Source organism: Pelodiscus sinensis, chromosome 1 (genome assembly GCF_052426305.1).
Source record: "Pelodiscus sinensis isolate ZL-2025 chromosome 1, ASM5242630v1, whole genome shotgun sequence".
NCBI lineage: Eukaryota > Metazoa > Chordata > Testudines > Trionychidae > Pelodiscus > Pelodiscus sinensis.
The window spans coordinates 96888058-96909952 of NC_143052.1; the positions used below are offsets into that span (position 1 = coordinate 96888058).

General features: G+C 44.0%; 1 protein-coding gene across 3 annotated transcripts in view; it reads left to right on the forward strand.

The window, feature by feature from the left end:
• The window catches only part of LARGE1 (LARGE xylosyl- and glucuronyltransferase 1), a 499616-nt gene that overhangs the window by 27742 nt on the left and 449979 nt on the right, over positions 1–21895 (forward strand). Inside the window, exon 1 of one of the 3 annotated variants that reach the window (XM_089781534.1) lies at positions 16553–16569. The exons of the other annotated variants lie outside the window; for them this stretch is intronic. The gene's annotated coding sequence lies outside the window, so the exon portion shown is untranslated. Of the gene's footprint in view, positions 1–16552; positions 16570–21895 lie in introns of those variants that run through there. 3 annotated transcript variants of the gene reach the window in all.

The following is a 21895-nucleotide window of genomic DNA, read 5'->3' on the forward strand; positions in this document are numbered from 1 at the left end:
CTTGAAAAAGAGGGGGCAGGGAGAGAACTTTCTCTAAACTTGGGCTAACAAGCCTAAATCCACAGATAAAGCAGGCATTCTGCAAAGGGAGCTGTGATCATTAAAGTGTTAGTTCATTAGAGGTGAGGTGGCAACATTTCTGATGTGGGCGGCTAAATCAGTCACCGTATCTTCCACGGATATAAGGCAATTGCTCACTCATTTGCCTCTTCACTGATGAATGAGACATGCTGACTCTCAGGTCTGAGCAGCCATTAGCACAAAGTAGCACAGCTCCACTCCACTTCCATGTTTTGATTCTCAATGTGAAACTATTAATTTGTATGGTTCCTTCTCATTATCCCACTCTTTCGCTACTTCGTGCCACCTTACTTACTTACTCATTCATTTCCCAAGCTTGAGAAGCACAGCATGGAGCCAGGTGACATTTTTTTAATGAAAAGTTTATTTACCAAAAAACACAGCTTTGGTTGACCCATAGCTATTTAATAATTCATGTTTGTGGAATAGTTTCAGCTGAAATGAAAAAAATGAAGTGTTTCAGTGATGTCAAAATGGACAGTTTCATTGGGTTTACTGGCTTCATTTATGATATATTGGTTGATTACCCAATAATTTGATGTCATTCTGCTGAGCACAGAAAGCCTTACACTTATGATCAATCATGTCTTGAATTTCCTGATTGTTCTCATCAAACCAGTCTTGGTGCTTCCTGGTTGGAAAGCCCAATGCTCCCTGACACACAGCATGGACAGGCCATGTGTGCACTTTTCAGTGATCTTTGGGGCTCTCCATCTCAAATTTTGATATTCATCAGTTTCTCAGTGAGGCACTGCTGGTAAAGGTCATGTTTAATTGGTCCTAAAGGTTCTCAACATTGATCTGACACCCAGCTGATTTCTTCCACATTTGTCATTTTGGTTTGAGTTTGATACAAGTGGGAGCACAGATAAGATGATGATCTGTCCAACAATTATCTGCACCAGTCATCACATAATTTATCTGATGCCAATGCTTAGAGTGTGGATGTTCCCATGATGTCTTGTACTTATTCTTTTGTTCTTATGCACCAATGGTGAGGCTCTGTCGGGAATTCTCCTTAAAATTGTTCCATCCTCCAACTCCTCTCCAACATCATCTCTGTGTTGATCATCAGCAATGGTTCTAAAACAGACCCCTTCCTAGTTAAGACAGGAAAAAAGCAAGGCCATGTCATTGCTCTAACTCTTTTCTCTATCTTCCTTGCTGTCATTTTCCTTCTCATTGCTGATAAGCTTCCCTCCAAACTTTATTGTCCAAAATTGAATGGATGGCAAGCTCTTCAACCTCAGTCATCCAAGACAAATACTTTCACTCAATCAGTTATTGAACTCCAATATGCAGCTGACAGTGCCCTGTGAGCTCACTCAGAAGATCTTCAACAAATAGTATTTTTTCTGAGGCCTACAACCAAATCAGTTTCACTCAACACTAAGAACTAAAGTATTCCCCTATCAGACTCTCATACCCAAGATGCCATCATTCAGATCAATAAAGAGACCCCGGAGAGTGGAGAGCATGTCCTTGACTTCAGCAGCTCTCTGTTGCAGAAAGCTGACATTGACAAGGAAATTCAACACCACCTTCAATTTGCCAGTGCAGTTTTCAGGTGTTTGAAGATCATGACATCAAGAATCAAGCCAAGCTTCTTGTGTACCAGGCCATTGTTATCCATGCTCTCCTGTACGGTGCCAAAACCAGGGTCATATACATTAGGCACCTCAAAGCTCTTGAATAATACCATCAACAGTGCCTCCACCAGATCTTCCAAATCAATTTGGATGACTGACATACCAACAATTATTCTGTCCCATGCCAAAATCTCCAGCACGGAAGCTAACACCTTCCACTATCAACTCCGTTGGGCTGATCATATTCTTTGAATGTCAGAAAATTGACTCCTGAAGCAGATTATGTTGTGACAACTGAACCATAGCCAATGGGGCAGGAAAAAAGTGCTTCAGTGGTACCCTCAAAGCCAATATTGACAAACTCATGGGAAACCCAAACCCTTGACTAGCCAAAATAGAAAAGGGCCTGGTGGCCAAGATCCCAGTATTTTAAGATCCAACAGAGGCAACAGGAAATGGAGAAATGGGAAAGGAGAAAAGCATGCGCTGCCACCCAACTCAATGATCCAGGTCTGCCCTTAGCATGGAAAATGTTTGCCCCCAATGGTGACAAAATCTGTGGATCATGGATTGGTCTCATCAGTCACCTGTGAATCCACAAGATTGCAGCAATCATTTTATGGAAGACAATGATCCCTGAATACTGAGGCATCACTAATGGTTACCCAATAGATAAAAAGGCTTTTTTTTTAAAGTACATTCTCCTTTGCCTTCCAGAAAATGTAAGGATGGTGGCAAACTCTTATCCTCTGACTGAAAAGAAATGTCTGCAAAGCATGTGAATTCTGTATGAGCGAACAAGGGTGAATGAGAGAACAGTGGAGTGGACACTTTTTGCCAATCTAGGCCTATGAACATAATCAGAAATGAAACATGAAACTAATCCTCAAAAATCTGTCCACAAACATGTTGCACAGCTACCTGAGCAGCTCTAATTAAACTATATGAAGCATTACCTGGATCAAGCAAAAGGAATCTCTTATTACATATACAAAAGAATTTATCCAAAGTTTAGGGATGTCAGATACTCCCCCCACACACACCCCATCATCTATAGGGCAATGGCAAATTCCATTCTTTGCATGTGGTGATACTGATGGTGATAAAAGAGCTCTTGAAGTCTTCAAGAAGGAGAAGTATTTGATTGGCTGTAAGTGAATTAGGGTATGTCTACACTACCCTCCTAATTCAAACTAGGAGGGTAATGTAGGCATACCGCACTTGCAAATGAAGCCCGGGATTTGAATTTCCCGGGCTTCATTTGCATGAAGCCGGCCGGCGCCATTTTTAAATGCCGTCAGTTCGAACCCCGTGCCGCGCGGCTACACGCGGCACAGAGTAGCTAGTTCGAAGTTTAATGTCCGTGTCTTTACCGCTAGGACCGGGGTCTCGTCGCGGAGGGCAGCCAACAGGCTGAGAGACGCCCCAGAATTTATAGGAAGAGCTTATTACATCTCAGATTTCAACTGCTAGGATACAGGATCCCTTCGCAGCGGGCAGTCTAGGGAAGACTGAGAGATGCCCCAACGGATCTGTCACCTGGGAGTGACACGATCCAAAACGCCCAAGCTCTTCCTATACCTGTCCCTTATGACCGGCTGAAGTTCTTTTAAATTGTGCTTGGTTCTGTTACAGCAACTGAAGGAGTCAGGTTAAAACTTAAACAGTTACAGGTTTATTAAACAAGCTTATAAATCATATGGTTACAATGGCTATTGCTCTATTTCTTAACTGCTAGCAAATATAGATCTTAAAATGGTTACAAAGAAAATAAAGATAGAAAATAGAAATAATGGTACCAAGTAACAGCTTAATCTTTAAAGAGCTCTAAGTCTATGTGTACACTTAAGACAAAGGACCACATCCAGGTACAATTTTTACCCCCTTCTGTGCCTCTCGACTCCAGCGGGTCAAGCCAGGGCCTGTCCCTCAATTCCTAGGAAAGACGAATACAAGGTGGCAAAGTCCCACTGGCTCCAAAGTACCACTTCACCCCAGTTGTCCCACCTTGGCCTCTCTCCAGCTTATAAAGCTCCTTTTCTTTCATGCTATGATCACCAGACCTACTTCCAGCAGACCCACCTGCAAACAATAGCTCTGCACCCAAAAAGCCACAGCTCTTCCCTAGGCACCCAAAGAGAATGCTCCTCTATAAACATTCCACTGGTCAGCCTCATTTTTCATACGCTCCTTGCACACTGCCCTATTCACAGTCCGTCTTTCTCTAACACAGCCTCCTCAGAACAGTTCTTTTTCACCTCAGCACAATCTCTTTTCACCTCCTTCTCTGACCATCTTTACACTGTCCCCTTCAGATTCCAAGCCTGCTCCCCAGATCAAGCTGCCCTCTCATTGGCTGTCTCTTACTCTGGGCCAGGGTTATTACATATATTCCTCTGATGGTATAAATACAACATCAAGGGTTTGGAATAGCCCCCATGGGAACTCCTCCAGCAGAGAGACAATATAGGGTAAATGCAAGCAGGCCTCTGACACCCTCCTGTGCAGATACAAGGATAGGGACCTGTAGGGAGCAGGGCTGGTTCTAAGTGGGGGTGAGGTGGGAGTGACAGGCAGGAAGTGCTCAGATAAGGTGACCATACTCTGATGATCAAAACTGGGATGCCTAAACACTTTTGAAGATTTGGGCCTCAGTGCATTTTGGGATAAGATATTGTGAATTTGGTTAGTGCTGCATAATCCCTAGAACGATGTGAATAATTGATTTTTCACTTCTCTTGCCGTACTGAAATGTTGGGTTAGAAGTTGTTTGGGTCAACCTCTCATGAAAAATTCTTGAATTTTTTCAGAGAACTGAAAAGTCAAGGGGGAAAATCATTCTGGGTTGAACAAAAACATTTCTGAGGCATGTAAAATAAGTTTGTTTGGTTTTTTTATAAAACTGAAGAAAATGTCAAAACAAAGTCACTCTGAGTTGAAAGAGTTTGTTTTAAATTTGTATTTTGGTTGGGAGGATACAATTAGTCAAAATCAACACACATTCACACAATGATTTAGTCAACCCCAAACAGCATTTTTTTTATATAAATGGTTGCGACCAAGAATTTCATCCAGCTCTAGCAGTTGTCACTCCTAAAGTGAAGACATAATAATTAAAGCTCATAATTACACATTTCACTAATAAGTTACTTGGTTTTCTAAGGAGTTCCCAGTGGTCTGAGGTACAACAATCCCCATGGCCTGGAATCTGATTTCCTTCATGACTATTATTTTGTATTACCTTTGAGATACAGCTTGAGATAGTCTCTGATTTTGGCACTGTGCTAGCTCCATATGGCTGTTTTCCTTTAACTCAGCCTACGATGTTTGGCTAGCAACTCTCTTTTACAGACTAATGCTAGCAAAAGAGGGAGAGAAAGTACGTGTGAACCAAAACTATCAGAGCAGAGTTGCAGGTATCTGTGATGTTAGAACTTTGTGCATCTTTGCTGCCTTTCCACAGTCTATAATCTGAGCAGAGCTGTAGTGTATCTATAGTACACACGGCACGGACTAGGTAGTGAAACGAGGAGTAACGGTAGTTCAGAATAGTAAGCCTAGTCCGAACTACCTTGTCCGTGCCATGTGTAGCCGTGCAGCACGGAGTCCGCACTAGCGGACATTTAAAAATGGCGGCGCCCGGCAAGATGCAAATGAAGCCCGGGAAATTCAAATCCCGGGCTTCATTTGCAACTCCGGTTGCCTACATTACCACCCTAGTTCGAACTAGGGTGGTAGTGTAAACATACCCTCAGTTCTCAAGCCACTGGAGATCAGAGTTGCACATACTGATTGGACCTCTATGGTCCGGCACCCTCAGGACTTGAACTTGCACAGCAGTAAAGTTTGTAAATGGGAACTGAATCCTCACTAAAGTGTTTGAGCATGAAATGTGTTTGCCTGTTCTGAAATTCAAACAACACTTTTATTTTCCACAAATCTGTCCTGCATCTTACAAGACTAGGGTGCCAGATGATGGGGAATGGAACACCGAAGCTATGTCTAAACTACACCCCTGTGCCAACAGAGGGGTGTAGTTTAGATGTAGTCTCAGATATATACCCAGTGTGTATCCCACAATGCATCGACACACTCACTCCTGGTGAGTATGCACAGCGCCAGTGCAAGGAACCAAGTGTGCATGCACATGAGTGATGTACTAACTGTGGTGGCATTATGCTAGGGTAACTTGTATTGATGAACATTTGTAGCACAGACATAGCTGAGCTTGCCTTTGAAAAGCTCCAGATATGTTTCACATAAAAATGCTGCTTTGTGGTATAATGCAATATTGTAATATTCCAATGCATCATTAGCATGTTGCAAAGCAAAATGACAAAGAAATATGACACAAAACTTATGATATCATGATGCAGTTTTGTCCCATGGATAAATAAAGCTAAATTGGTAACACCTAGACTAAGAAGATAATAGGAAACCTTTTCTGTGCATGTACAGTATGTTGGGGTATTCTTAGGAAGTGGATTCAGATTTCTGCCGACCCCAGTGATTTCCTCTTTGCCTACTTTCTAAACATTTATTTTCGATAGTACTTGAAACAAAGAATTACATTTCCATCTTTTTGTGTATGTGTGATTGTATGTAACAAATACTTGCATGCACAGTTTTTGATGACTAGAAATTTTGTGAGCAGGTGAGAGAATTTGCATCAATAGGACTTTATTGGATAAATGGGTTTTGCAGGTGTAAATTCTGTCACCAGCACATAGCATGCAAGTGCTTTAGTTTGTGTGCATGTTTTTGTTCACAAAGTCACATGATATGAATGGGAGTTGCATTTTGAAAATATAAGGTCAGATTGTGAAACTTTTATTCACATCAGTGAAAAGCTCACACAAATAGTCTTATTGGGTACTTCTAGACTACAGGCTTTTGTCGACAGAAGTTTTGTCAACAGATAGGGTATGTCTAAACTACAGGGTTTTGTCGACAAAAGTGGACTTTTGTCAACAAAACTATACCTGCGTCCACACTGCCTTTGAGTTATGTCGACATAACGTCGACAAAACTCAGCAGTTTTGTTGACGTATGTAAACCTCATTCTACGAGGAATAACGCCTTTTGTTGACAGAGTTCTGTCGATAGAAGGCATTATTGCATCTACACTGTCCTTTGCGTCCACACTGTTATGTCGACAAAGTGGCTTGCTTTGTCGACAGAACTGGATGCAGTCTAGACGCTCTTTGTCGACAGAAGTTTTGTCGACAGTATCTGTTGACAAAACTTCTGTCGACAAAACCCTGTAGTCTAGACGTACCCATACTATCAACAAAGCTTCTGTCGACAAAGAACGTCTAGACTACATCCAGTTCTGTCAACAAAGCAAGCTGCTTTGTCGACATGACAGTGTAGATGCAAAGGACAATGTAGATGCAATAACACCTTTTGTCGACAGAACTCTGTCGACAGAAGGCATTATTCCTCGTAGAATGAGGTGTACAGCCATCAACAAAACTGCTGAGTTCTGTCGACATTATGTTGACAGAACTCAGCGGCAGTGTAGACGCAGGTATAGTTTTGTCGACAAAAGTGGACTTTTGTCGACAAAACCCTGTAGTCTAGACACACCCATTGTGTTAGCCTTTTAGAAGTTCTCCTTGAAATAAGAGTCCTGCCTTTTGATTGTGAACTCTACTGACTATTTGCTGTCCCTTACTGACCTGCTTTTTATAATACACATTCTTAACTAGGAATCTAATATCCATAGAGGGACATAACTTGTCTCACACCTTCTGTTTAAAACTCAAAAGTTATAAGAATTGTGAGGCCTTGCTTTCACAGTTTATATTCATATTGGAAAAAAACCCACAAATGAGCTTTTGCCCTTCTGCTCCATCAAGCTCACATATGGAAACCCAGCAAGAAAATAGGGAGGAAACATAATCAGTGAATTAAAAAACATGATTCAGCGTCAGGAGTTCTGCATAATGTATCCAGCCCAGTCACAGATTTATGGTCTGAACTTTGGCAAGTCACATGAACTCCCTTATGCTTTCACTTCACTGTCTGTAAAGTGGAAATTAAAATATTGATTCACCTAACAGTATACAGTGTTGGTTACTAAATTAATGTTAATAAAATACTGCATTATTATTTATAATTAATTACTATTAGTCTGAACTTTTTCTTCTGTGTTTGTACAATGTCTAACACAGCGAGCTCCTGGTCTATGACTGGGTTTCCCAGATAGTACTGCATAATATATACTACTACTAATAATCTACTACTAATAATAATCGTTAATTATTGTTGTTGAAACTCTACAGAAGAGCTTCGTTTTGATCCTTTTATGTATAAGAAGTAGGATATCCTGTTCTGGTTGCATAGTAAATTGAGAGACTAAACCCTTTTTTCATAGAAATACCCTTTATACTGAATGTTTACTCAATAAGTTAATAATATCTTCAGAAGCTCAATTTATTTCTTAGTAGAAAAATAAAAAAAGAAAAGTATACTTGATCAAAAAGAAACAAGACAAGTTTGTAAGAGATCTGCCCATGGCATTTTCTTTTGCCATGCCCCCATAGTCAAGCCAGACTTTTGGGGCATTCTGTCACTCTTGTATGAGAACATTTCATCTGAAGTAAATGTTACCACAAGCCACAGCTTGTGTATAGAACAGTGTTGGTCGCCAGAGTTTAAGTGCGCAATCTCAGTTGTGAAAAGGGCAGTGGGAATCAAGGGAATGCTTTGATTGACCTCTCTTGATATGGGCTTTGCTGATAAACGCACACAAACCATGCTAAAAAAGAATCCAATTATAAAGTGATTAGGAATGTTCAGTTTGTCAGTGGCTTTGACTGAATATGAGTAACCTTTTCATATTAAACAGAAGGTGCTTCATGCAATGTGATAGGTGCTAGAGGAAGAGACTTTTCCACATGAAGAGATTAATAGTAGGACCTGGAAACACTGTGGAGGGAATATATTATGTAAAGGAATAGTTTAGGTACAGTTTAATAATAACAAAAATAATTTTGTCACAGAATAATGTCACATATCTGATCACCAACATTTCCCCCCATGCTTCACATCATAAAAATGGAGCACTTCATGTCAACAGCAGATATAGTACTCATAAACTCCATCTACAGAAGCTTCAACTGTGTGATCTAAAGGAGGCTATCCACCACACAAAGGAGCCATTTTGATTCTGTCCCATAGAATACAGTACCCTATCCAATTCCTTACAAAATGTATGTGATTTCTAGAGGTTCCCATATTCATGAGAGAAAATTTCCCATTGTCTTGTGCAGTGTTTTTGTAGCTGTGTTGGGATGAGAGAAACAAGGTGGGTGAGGTGATATCTTTTATTGGACCAACTTTTGTTGATGCGATGACATTTCAAGCTTACACAGAGTACTGCATGTCTGGAAGAACTCTGTATAAGCTCAAGAGTTTGTTTCTCTTACCAGCAGAAGTCAGTTCAATAAAATATATTGACGTACCCACCTTGTCTCTCTAGTCTTTCCCATTCGCAGTTTTGGTTGGCTTAAACAAGGATCTTGTCACCTCAGATTTATTATTATACCATGGCCTATTTACACTCCCTCCCTCATCAGATGACTTCCTGTTCTATTTTTTATTATTATTATTTTGCTGAGATGTACTTTTCAGGCAGATCAATACTCCAAGCTGGTGCTTTGAAGACTTTTATAAATTCCTGTTTGGGACTGCATATGGGCTTATAGAGGAAGATCCATGAAAGCATTTCTCGGGAGTACCCTACAGCCTATGCTGCTGCCACCTACACATCTTCTTCAAGAGGGACAAGAGAAGTTTCTGCTGGAAAATCAGTGGATAATAAAAAAGACCTTCAGACCTATTCTTGCCCTCTCTGATCACCACAGTCAGTGGGAAGAAGAACCTCATACTAAGCATTTGACCGTAACAAGAAAAATTGTCTCATAGGGAGCCTCTTCCCAAATAATATAGTCTGAAGGGCAAGATACCTCAAAAATCCCATGTTTTGTTAGCTAGGACCCGAAAAATTTCATGACCTGGTCAGCAACATTGCCCAAAGATCTCATGCCCTAGTAAAGGAGGCTTCCACAGTTCTATGCATCAGTGGGAATACAGGTTCCAATTTCATGCAGGAGGGGAGTCAAGGATTTCAAAATCCCATGTGTGTGAATGTTGACAGACGTTTTAGAGTTGGAAAAAGGATTGGGTGAGAGGAGAATTGCAACTGGTCTCGTATTGGTGGTGACTGTGGGCTAGGTAGGATTTGAAAGAAGCTCAGAGAGTAGTGTAAGTAGGTTGAATTAAACCAGAGAAAACACACTCCTTAGCTGAATTCGGTGATAAAATCAACATAAGAATGGCCATCCTGGGTTAGACCAATGGTACCCTGTCTTCTGACAGCGGCTAGTGCCAGAGACTTCAGAGGGAGTGAATAGAAAAGAATAATTATCAGGTGATCCATCCCCTGTCATCCAGTCCCAGCTTCTGGCAGTCAGAGTTTTGGGACATCCAGCACATGGGGTTGTGTGCCTGACCATCTTGGCTAGTAGCCAGACACAGACCTATGCTCCATGAATTTATGTAATTTATTTACCCCAGTCAGCGTTTGGTTTTCACAATACCCCCTGGAATGAGGGCCACAGGTTGACTGTGCATTATGAGAAGAATGTGTTTGTTTTAAACCAGTGGTCTCCAACTTTTTTACACCCAAGATCACTTTTTAAATCTCAGGGCAAGCCAAGATCTACCCCACCCCTTCCCCAAGGCCCCACCCACCCCATTCTCCCCCTCTCCATCACGTGCTGTCCCCAGGCCTTACTCACTTTCACTGGGTTGAGACAGGTGGGTGCAGGCTCTGGGGCAGGAATGAGGGATTTGAGTGAGGGAAAGGGTGAGATGTGCAAGCTCTGGGAGAGAATCTGGGTGCAGGTGGGGGTGGAGAAGGGGATGCTGGCTTGGGGAGGGGGCTCCAGGCTGGGGAGTACTGAGGCCAAGTGGGGGATTGGGGTGCTGAGCAAGCCTCAAGCCATGGAGAAAACCCCTGAATGCTTGTGGGAAGCAGAGCTTTGCATTTTCCCCCTCAGCAAATCCACTCCACTGCAAGAAAAAGAAACCTCAGCATGCATTGTATTTTTAAAAAGCCCAAATCAATTCCACAGGGAAACCGGCTCTGTTGAAGCTTTGAGGGAAACAGGGCAGGGGAGGTGAAATGGAGAGTAGAGTCAGTAAAGGGAAAGTGGATTGTGGAAGATGGGGCTCTATGCTCACTAGGGTAGAGGAAGGAGCAGGTGAAGTGAGAGCTGGGAGTGAAAAGGAAGCCGGGATCACATGGAACAGAGGCTTGGCCATGGGACTGGGGGCAGAAGGGAGGCAAATGTGAGGTTTGCCAATAGACCTTATTTTCCTGAGAGATACTGATAAAAGCGCTGATTGTGATGGTCCCTCAGACAGCTCCCCATCATACAGACACATGCACATAACTGCCAATGTCATAACTATTTCAGCCGCATGCTCTTCTTGCTGAACACCCCACAAAGGGACTGGATTGTCTTCGGGAAGTCACAGGCACTTTCCCTCCTTGTCTGAAGTTACTGCAGCCTCATCCCTGGTAGTTCCCTTCCGCCCACTCCCCCAGCCTGCTGCTACAGCTGGGAGCCTGCAAGGACTGGAGGGCTGTGGGGGATTCCCCCCATATAGTCTCTTCTGGCTGGCTATGGAAAGGAAGCACGTTGACCCATTAGGCATTGCTGGAACTTTTTCTGTGCTGTAGACACAGATTCTGTTCAGGTCAGTTTTCTGCTGACTCCTCTTTAGAATCAGAGGAAGGAACCTAGCAGCAATTCAAAGCAATGAGCCAGCCCACACCCCTCTCAACACCTCCCTGTCTCTTTAAATACCTTTCAAAGAAAATACAACCCCCCCTCCTCCACACACACCCCTCGCTAGGAAGGCATCAGCAAATCAGCCAATCAGCCTGGGGTTACAGCCCCCTGCAGCCTGTATTCTGAGTTCACTTGATGGTTTGTGAAAGCACCCGACTGCTGCAGCAAAACACACGGGAAAGGGGGAAAACGTGGGACTGCGACGGAGATTGACTGTCGTCACCCCCTTAATCAGCCAGTCGATAGCGATCGACTAATTGGGGATAGCTGTTTTAAACATTTTGTTTTAAACCTTTTAAGCCTTTTAAATGCATTACGTGAGTGACCCCCTATTTCTTGTGTTATGTAAAGGAGTAAATCACATTTCCCTATTCGCTTTCTTCACACCATTCATGATTTTAGAGACCTCTATCATATCCCCTCTGAGTCATCTCTTTTCTAAACTGAACAATCACAGTCTTTTTAATCTCTCCTCGTGTGGAAGCTGTTCCATACCCCTAATAATTTTTGTCGCCCGTCTTTGTGCCTTTTCTAATTCTAATATATCTTTTTGAAGTGAGGCAACCAAAACTGCATACCATGTTCAAGGTGTGGGTGTACCATGGATTTATATGTTAGCATCATATTATCTATCCCTTTCCTAATGGTTCCTAACATTCTGTTAGGTTTTTTGACTATTGCTGTACCTTAAGAAGACAGTTTCAGATACACGTCCTCAATAATTCCAGGATCTCAGTGTGATGGTGCTGACCAGGTCCAGAGATGTCCTGCTGTAGGACTCAGAATCCTGCCACACCCATCCCAGGAAAGGAGCCATGGAGCTAAGTCCTCCAAGCAACCTAGAGAGATTGTTCAGGAAGCAGCCAATCAAGAGAGGCTGCTAGGGGCTAACCAATCAGGAGGTTGTAGGTTAGTATAAAAGGAGCTGCAGTGCAAACAGATTAGAGTTCAGTTCCTTGCTGGAGCTGAAAGAGGTGCAGATGGTGTTCCTGGCTGGTGCCTGAATACAGAAGAGCCCTGAGCTAAGGGTAAAGCATTTGTGAAAGCAGGGGTTGCAGGGAATGTCTCAGGGAACTGAAAGCAGTTTTGTTAAAGGGACATAACAATATGCGGCTGCTATTATTAGAGTCCCGGAACTGGGACTCAGAGTAATGGGTGGGCCTGCATCTCCCCACCACCACCACCACCACCACCACCCATGGGACACAGGGAATGTAGCCTACAACTAGGCAGTGATGAGGCCTCAGAAGAGTATCTGAACTACTTAATGGCCCAGTTGGGGCCAGAAGGGCCCAGAAAGAGCCAAACCATTGCCTTCAGGGAGGAAGCCCTAGGACTATGGCCCGACTCCAGGGCCAGGTGTTTAAAGACTACAGACACACCTGACCAGAAGGGGGTATTTGTGAGAGGTTGGGTGCCAGGCCATTACCCTAATTCTTGAATGGCAATAGCTAACTTAGACTCATCATTTTGTATGTATAATTGCGACTATGTTTCCCAATGTGCATTGCTTTTGCATTTTTCAACATTCAATTTCATCTGCCATTTTGTTGCCCAGTCAAATAGTCAGTGTGTTCAGGTCCTCTTGTCCACCACACCAATTGAAGCTGCTATTCTGCTCACCTAGTATTGTTACAGAATGAAGGGGAGAGACTCCACTAACTTCTGAGGTAGATGAAATAACACTGGGAGCATGAGAGCGTCAAGCAACCAGAAGTGTCAGCAAACTCTCTCAATGTGCTCAGGGAATAACATACAAAAACAAACTGTAAAGGTCAAACCTCATTAGAAACCACAGAGTGAAACTGATTTACAAATGTGTTACTACTATTGTAACTAGGGAAAAACAGTTTAATTTGCTAGTGCCCCTTTAACCTAATAGCTGTTCATGAGACACCTTCTAATATAGACAGAGGGAACAGCCAAGCACTGTATAAAATAGGGATGTAAAATCTTGGTTAATCAGATAACTGGTTGAACATTAGGTTAACCTAATGCGTAACCGGTTAACCAACTAAGTAGGATCCGGGCTGGGGACTGCTCTAGCCCACTCCCATCCCATGGGGCTCCAGCTCCCAGCCCCATCTGCAATGGGCCCCATGTGGGGCTGGCGTATTCCTCTGCCATTGACAGGAGGGGAGCTGCTCCAGCCCCCACTGGTTACCAGTTAATCAAAACTGGTAAGCATTACCCATTTAGAGTGATGCTTTGCAGTTAACCTCTCAGATCCCTAGTATAAAATAAATTAATAATAATGCCTAGTTCCTATATTGAGCTTTCCATCTGTAGATCTCAAAGTGCTTTATATGGTATAGGTGGGGCAACTGTGGCACCAAGAGGGGAAATGACCCGCCCAAGGTCACTTAGCAGGTGAGAAATATGGTATTGGATGCTGCGCTTCATTTGTATATATTGTATATGCACTTGGATGCAAATCGATCATTCTGATCAATCAAAATTTAGAAATGGGGAAATCTAGAACTTTAATTTTGTCAGCCCTTGAATGACAAACCTTCTAGAATATCAGACTTGTAGTGGGATAAAAATATACATGAAACATAAGATTTGACTGGGACTTCTTTTCCTCTTTATTTCCATAACACCAGTAAAGTCTGTCCTTCTAGACAAGGAGAAATAGATGCCCTAGCTGCAGAAGCGCCATAAAAAGGCAGTGTTAACTCCCAGTCCCCGGTAGTAATCAGATAAGACACCTTGGGCCGGATCAATGGTGCTGTACAGATTTGCCCCGATGGAGGATCTGTTTCGTGGATTCTATTTCAGACTCTGTCAGTTACTGTGTGTGACCTTGGGTGGATCAGTCCACCTCACTGTGCCTTAGATTCCTATCAGTAAAAGGGAGCTAATGACACCAAAATTCTCAATTTATTATTACTAAGGCTTAGGAGCAATCGTTCTCCTTGTGCAATGAAAGCACATAACAAACTCCAGTCTATCAGGCAATATGTGGGGGGGGGGGCAAGATCCCCCCCCCCCCCCCAACTTGACCTGTCTGAGGCAGAGAAGGAGGACAGGCTGTCCTCTCCCTGTGTTCTCCCCTCCTCCTATGAGCCCCACCCTACACACATACATTCAGCCCTTCTCCCTGGCAGCCTGGCAGGAAACAGGACAGAGCCACTTCTGCCTGAGAGCCTGGCTAGTAAGGAGTGAGGGCCTCTCCCTGTCCAGACTCATCTGCCAGGGACAGAAGCTGAACATGCTGTGGTGGGGACATTCTGACTCGTTCAGCATCTGTTCTTAGCAGCTGGGGTGGCAGCAGGCTGGCTCCTGCTATTGAGGATAGGACACACACACACACAGCATATTCAGTGTCCCAGCCGGACTCTCAGTCAGAAGCACATCCTTCCTACTCCCCACCTGGTTGCCAGGGAAAGCAGCTGAATGAGCAGGGGGAGGCACAAGCAGAAAAGGACAGAGCCCCCTTCCTTCACAGATAACGTGGAGTGGGAAGAGTACAGCACTTCCGGGCAGGTGCAAGGCAGGGCAGGTCATTGGGCAGAGGACACATGGGCTGATCATATGGCCTTCTGTTTAGGTTAGGACACAGCAAGCCGGGTTGTGATTTATCCTGCATGAGTCTTCCATGGTGTAACTCTCCATGCCCAGGTTGTTGACACACCTTGACAATCCATTAGAGTGCTTTGATCTGGTCCTCTTTGAAATGGGACTAGCTCAAAGCTCTCTACTGAACTGTTAACACAGGGCTGTGCAAGATATGGCCCCGAGGGGCAGATCCGGCCCTCTCAACACTTTGATCCAGCCTGCAGACTGCATCTGCCACTTTCTAGTTATATCCTGCTGCCCCTGCCACCGAATTTCCAGGCAGTGGTTCAGGCAGCAGGATACTATTTAAATGGCTCCTGGTCAAGGTGCTATCCTGGGAGGGGCTGGAGCCACAAGCCTTTTAAATTGCTGCTTTTTAAAGGGTTCGCAGCTCCCAACCCAGCCACTGGTTGTCTAGGAGCCACCTGGGGTTGCTGCAGCTATTTAAAAAGCTTCTGGTCACAGTGCTACCCCAGCAGGGGCCAGAGCTGTGATCCCTTTAAATAGCCGCAGTAACCCTGAGTGGCTGCCAGGCAATGCAGTAGTGGCTAGACCAGAATCCATGAGCCCTTTTGCCGTGTTTTTACTTCAAAGCCTCTGGCCTCAGACAACTCTGGGGGGCAGTCACTTTTTTTGTTGATCAGTTGTAGAAGTAGGTCAAAAATGGCAGATGGTGCTGCAACACGCATCTGGAAAAAACATTCTAGAACAGTAGGTCATTTAGTTAATGATGTCACTGAGATCTGAGTAGGAGATTCTAGAAGAGTACGTTATTCAGTCAATCATTTCACTGAAACCTGGGAAGAAGGTTCTAAGATGGTGAAAGTAAGAGGCAGTCGGGGTGAGAGAGAGGCAAATTGGTAGTCGCTTGAACAGTGACAAACTTTTCAGTCTCTTAAAGTATGTCTGCACAACATGGCACAGCTATAATGCTGCAGTTGTTGCGCTGTTTCCTATACTGACAGAAGGGGATTTTTCCATTGAAGTCGTTAACCTATGAAGCTGAGATGTTTGCAGAATAATTATTATGTGGTCTTAGCTGTGTCTCCAGTCTGGAGGGTGAAGAAGAATGGCTAGGTTGGCCTAACTACATTGCACAGTGCACACAATTGTTCACTGCCCTGCACAATATAACCAGATCGGTCTGAGTTTTGGTTTAGACCAGACCTTAATGGTGGTCAAACCAGGTGGTACAAGGGACAGAAGCTGCTGCCCTGATTGCTAAAGAAAAGTGGGTTTGCTATACTTTCTACTGTTGCTTCTACCCTGAACAAGAATGCTCCATAGGGTCCTATTCATTTTGTGAACCAAAGGGCCAGGTAAGAACCTACTGCTATTCCCTTTAAAACCACAGTGCCTCAGTGAAATAGGATCCACAGGAAGAGACGTCCGTGAAAAAAATGCCATGAGGTGGTGGGTAAAAGGAATGTTGTAGGGAACAACTGCTTAGTGACAAGTTCACTTTAAAACCAGTGAGTATTGTGTATTAAATCTTGTTTTTAAGACAGGTAAAATTCAGGGTAGTGCCTGTTTAGGGGCTGGGACTGGCCTGCATTGTTAGCTCACTGTTAACCTGCATATCAGACTTATATGATGTTGGACTATCAATCATAGAGTGAGGGAGGAGTTAGTCTGAGTAACATTTTTTACTAGCAGCTGGTTGTTACAAGACAGACAGCTTAGATCCCTCTCCTGAGAGAAAACTCCCCGATATGAAGTACTACACATACTGTATAACGAGACACCATTTAGACATAGAGACAAATTCAGATGTGATATCAATGGAGGTGCAAGTTACATACCAGTAAAATGTGTGTACATTTGTCATTGCACTTCATATGATATCCTCCTGTTGGTTGCAGTTTCTGCTACAACCACACACTACCGTGCCTTCAGTGTATAAGTTATACCAGCATTTCCACTTGAAACCAACACCATTATGAAGGCCACCATGGAATTTAGCCCTTTATTCCAAGGACAACTCTGCATTTCCAGCTCTCACAGTTGAAAACTGTCTCTGGGGGCAGTAATCCCTCTGAACTCTCCAGCAGAAGTGTGGTACTTGTTCCATCTCCAACATAACTTGAGGCTGTGCAAGTATTCAGACTCCACAGTGATGGGCAATTGTATAAAAAGAAGGAAGTCTGGAGGGCAGAGTTCGGGAGCGCCACACTGATGTCAAGTCTCCATTATGCCAGTGCAACACAGTATTTCTTTCCTGCTTTTGCATTTCCAGAAGCATTAAAGCTTTTTTTATTCCCCCTCTTGCTTTATATTCTAGTGGAGGGTGTTTCCCTCACCCTATCTGTTCCCACCACTACCTCAAAGCAGGGACTGCAGCACAATAATTTCATTTTTATCATTCCTCTCTACCTCCGTTGTGGTGTTTCCCTTGCTCCAAGAAACAAACTGCTGATTTCCAACATCCCTTTAAGTGCCAGAGCTCCATCTCACTTCTTCTTGGAGGAGCTGTCACCCTAGAGTAATGATTTTCTCTTCAGCTGAGCCTCTAGCTGGATTGTAACAGGGGGACAGAATTCTGCTGCTGCCCCCATACTTTTATCAGGTGTTGGAACCTTGTAGGGAGTGGCTGGAAAATTATTGCTGACTCAGTAGTGCTGGAATCTAAAGGCAATGGGAGTAACTCTTTAGAAGAAGGTTTGAACTAGATTTACCCTGAGGAGCGTCTGAGCCTATGGTTACTGCAGTAGTCCTTTGGGACTACCTTTTTGTTAAAAAAATGATGGCTCAGACTACAATGACGCTGCAGGTTTTATTTGTAACTAGAAGATTTACCTGGCTTTACTCCAGTCCTTAACTCAATTAATTTTTGTTTTTTGGAAAAATGAAAATGCACATGCTTTATTGGAATCCTTGCTCTGGGGTGGAGTTTGGGAGGAGGGGTTCAATATGCAAGCTGCGCTGGGGAGAGAGGCCTACCCCTCTCTCCCACCACAGTATCTTGGGGCAAAGTGAGAAGTCCCTTTCCGTGGCCTCTGCAGCTCCACAGGTCACAGCCAGGGGAGGGGTGCATGTCCCTCAGCTGGGGCAGGTCCAGGTTTGTCGGCCATCTGTGTTCCCCAGCCAGAATCAGGAATGCAGCAAACAGTGCACTTTCCCCTTGCTCCCTGACAAAAGGATCAGTCAGCAATGTTACCACATGAATGGGCGGGGGGGGGAGGGGGCATGGTATGGTTTTATAAGAACCAATCCCATTCCAGGCACAACATTTTCCTGGCAAAACCAAACCCTGGCCTTGCTTTAAAGTTATTGTAAGAGGAAGCTGCATACCAAATTTGGTAGTCCTAGCTCTTACCATTTAGGAGGAGTTCTTTAGTTATAAATTCTCTCTCAAGTATATAGTGGTATGTCTACAGAGCAGCGTTATTTTGGAATAACTAGCGTTATTCCAAAATAACAAAGAGTGTGTCTACACGGCAAGCCATTATTTCACAATAATGGTGAGCTGGAGGACTTCTTACTCTGACTCCTGTAAACATCATTTTACAAGGAGTAAGCACAGTTGAAGGACGAATGTTCTTCCTTCGACTTCCTGCTGTGTAGATGGCGTCAAAAGCCGAATTAAGCTATTTCGACTTCAGCTTCACAGTTGATGTAGCTCAAGTTGTGTAGCTTAATTTGACTTTTGCCCTGCTGTGCCCTAGAAGATTAGGTGGGGCTACATCACTTTATGGAGATCCCCAACAGCTGTTGAGAAGACCCTACTGGTTTCAGTGTATGGGGAATTGGAAGTGTGCATCTGAGAGTGGCATGTGTTATATTTAGTCTCAGTAGTGTGTATTCATCAGAAGTGCATGGTGTTTGATGTGGTCTTGGTCTGTGATGAACCCTCAAGCTTCAAGTCTAGTCAAATTAGAGGGAAATAACAAGATAAATAGCACTAGGGAATGTTATTGCACATCAAATGTGCAAAACATTTTATAATCTCTTGAAACAATCTGTTTGGGTAAGATTTTAATGTATTTATTGGTGAAGTTGACATTTAAGAGCGGAATTTACTGTTCATAAAGCAAGATCGACAAAGGCTTGAAGCACTCTCCGCACTGGATAGTAAAAGCAGAGTAACAGCCCCATTCTGGAAGCAAAACAATTAATAAAATATGAAAACAGTCTCTGAACCATACTTATGCAAGTTCCTACTTAAATGCTAAGTTTATTTGAACAGCTCAGGAGGCAAGCGATTAGGCTGCCATGAAACTCCATCTTCTTCTTCTGTTCAAGAGACAAGTTAAGACCTTTTGTTTTTTTTATTATAACCCAAGCAAACTGGAAGGTGTCTTTCCATACTCGTTTGACATAGAAAGTCACATTGGCAAAAGCCAAATGCCGGGGCTTTGTGATGTCATTGTCCCTATTGGAGAGCTATAGGACTGTCATCTTTTTACTAATTTCTGTACCTGTTATCAGCATGGCACTTATTGGACTCTTGAGTACATAATTAGGATTGCTTTACTGATGGGACATGTGGATCAATAGTTTAGCCAATTTTCTTCCAGTTAAATTAATTACTATGTCTGCTGGACAAATGCTTGTTCAGTGATACAGAAACTTCAGTGTTTCAAGTAGGGAGGTAAAAATTAGAGATACTGTAAATGTTATGCCCGTCAAGCCATAACTGCTAAATTGGCTGGCACCTGGCATAGTGCGTGAAGCTTCCAAAGATAGCTTTCCTGATCTACCCCCATAATTGGCTTAGTTAACACTCTGCTTCCTTTTTTTAGTTATAAATTCTTTCTATTCTCATCTCTCCTTACTTCTGTTTCCTTCAAAATAAGCAGCATCTGCTTTCCTATCCTTCTTTGTCTTTCATATTTTTTCCCTGTTCTGTGGTCCATCCCTGTTTTCTTTCGCCGTGGTATGATGTCTCTTCCCCTTTCCACTCTCTTTTCTGTCCCATGTTCCCTCCTATTTTTAATTTGGTTCTAGGGTGGTTCCACCTCTTCTCTTTCCAGCTCCATGAAGGTGCGTCTAGACTACATGCTTCTTTTGAAAGAAGCTTTTTCGAAATAATCTTCTAAAAAAGCTTCTTTCAAAAGAGATCAACTAGACAGCCACCACTGTTTTTGAAAAAGTGATCCGCTTTTTCAAAAGAGAGCACCCAGGCAATTTGGATGCTCTCTTTTGAAAAAGCCCTGTTTGTGTTCAAGAATGCCTACTTTTGAAAGAACTCTTTCAAAAAATGACATTCTTCCTCATAAAATGAGGTTTATCACTGTCAAAAAAATTGCCACGTTCTTTCAATTTAATTTCAAAAGAACTCAGTGACAGTCTAGACGTAAGTGAAGTTTTTTCAAAAAAAAGGCCACTTTATTTGAAAAAAACCTGACTCCACCTCTCTTTGGGTATGTCTACACTACAATGTTAGTTCGAACTAACGGACGTTAGTTCGAACTAACATTCATAGCCGCTACACTAGCGCTCCGCTAGTTCGAATTTGAATCGAACTAGCGGAGCGCTTAGTTCGAACTAGGTAATCCTCATTTTACGAGGATTAAGCCTAGTTCGAACTAGCTAGTTCGAATTAAGGGGTGTGTAGCCCCTTAATTCGAACTAGTGGGAGGCTAGCCCTCCCCAGGTTTCCCTGGTGGCCACTCTGGCCAACACCAGGGAAACTCTATGCCCCCCTCCCGGCCCCGGACCCCTTAAAGGGGCACGGGCTGGCTACGGTGCCCGTGCCAGGTGCAAGCCTGCCAGCACCCAGCCAGCAGACCCTGCACCTGGCACGGCTCGAGCCTCCCACCCGATGTCCCCCAGCCCACCCCCTCTTCCCGGGACCAGGCTGGCGGCTCCCGGGAGCTTGCCCTGGACCGCAAGAGGCGGGCACCTTCCTGGGCTAGTGCGGACATCGTGGACCTCGTCCACGATCTCCGAACTAGGCACAGGAAAGTGGCCGTCTAGGGCAGGAGAGCTGCCAGCCTGGCCACCCAGGAGCAGGTGTGCATGAAAATCAAGGGGGTCCACTGAGACCCCCGACCCTGAGCCCTGAGCTTACAATGGCCGTCCTGGGTCAGACCAAAGGTCCATCTAGCCCAGTAGCCTGTCTGCCGACAGCGGCCAACCCTAGGGACCCTGGAGGGGATGGACCGAAGACAGTGACAAAGCCATTTGTCTCGTGCCATCCCTCTCCAGCCTTCCACAAACTTTGGGCAGGGACACCACTCCTTCCCCCTGGCTAAGACTACTCCATGAACCCAACCTCCATGACTTGATCTCACTTCCCTTTAAACTCTGTTCTAGTTGTAGCCTTCACAGCCTCCTGCAGCAAGGAGTTCCACAGGTTAACTATTTGCTTTGGGAAGAACAACAACTTTCTCTTACTAGTTTCAAGCCTGCTACCCATTCCTTTCCTTTGGTGTCCTCTAGTCCTTCTTTATGGGAACTCATGAAGAACATTTATGAATGCACCCTCTCCACCCAACCCCTGCTTTTAGAGACCCCTATCCTGTCCCCGCTCCATCTCCTCTTTTCTAAGCTGAACAGTCCCAGTCTCTGTAGCCTCTCTTCATCTGGGACCTGTTCCCAACCCCTGATCATGTTAGTTGCCCTCCCCTCTCCCAGCCTTTCTCTTCCCCTCTCCCACCTCCTTTTCCCAGTCTCCCCCAGTTTTGTTCAATAAAGACAGAGTCAATGTTGGAAGAAACGTTATCTTTATTTTGTACATCAATAAGAAGGGGGGCTAGGGAAGGGTAAGTGGAAGGAGGTGAGGGAGGAATGGGGTACGAGCCCCCGATGGGGAGGACTGGGCTGGCTCTGTGGGCTTCTGGGGGTGGAAGCTAT